The following is a 730-nucleotide window of genomic DNA, read 5'->3' on the forward strand; positions in this document are numbered from 1 at the left end:
GAAAGTCACTCAGCGGTCCTCCCTATGACCATTACTTGGATGGCCTATAACATGACAGATTCTCAATCTGTGTTACTCAAATGCATTATACCATTGTTTAATGGTCATTCAGTGGCATGGTGGCTAAAGTGACTGGATCCCACATGGCCAACTGTGTGGTTTGAGTCTTGAATCAGGTGGCTAGAGAATTACAAAGGGGGTGTGTGTGTGTGCCCCAAATCCTAATGGGAGAATGCAGGAAAAGAGACTGTGGTGTGGCCATCCTTCATGAGAGGTGTTTTCTCCCTTTCTCCCTCTTTTGTCCTTCTCCAAAAAGCCTGAGCACCCTCTGGAAAATTAAATGAATAAATAAATAAATAAAAACTGTACAATGTCTGACCTTTAGGGAAAGGTTGACAAGAAGACAGGAATTCCCAATCTGATGTAGTGTATGAAGAAAGGATCAGATCTGTACCCAAAATGTAGAAATCAATTTCTTGACTCCAAAACATAAATTGTAGCATTTTACATGTGTGCATTACACTCTTTTGAGTGAAAAACAGCCATGTTGCTTTTCTCTTTCCTGGTAGTTATCTCTGCCACATGGAACCAAGGAACAATACAGAAATTTCAGAATTCCTTCTTCTGGGTCTTTCAGAGGAACCAGAATTGCAACCCCTCATATTTGGGCTTTTCCTCTCCATGTACCTGATCACTGTGTGTGGAAACCTGCTCATCATCCTGGCCACCA

This window comes from Tupaia chinensis, unplaced genomic scaffold (genome assembly GCF_000334495.1).
Source record: "Tupaia chinensis unplaced genomic scaffold, TupChi_1.0 Scaffold143650_1, whole genome shotgun sequence".
NCBI classification, from domain to species: domain Eukaryota; kingdom Metazoa; phylum Chordata; class Mammalia; order Scandentia; family Tupaiidae; genus Tupaia; species Tupaia belangeri.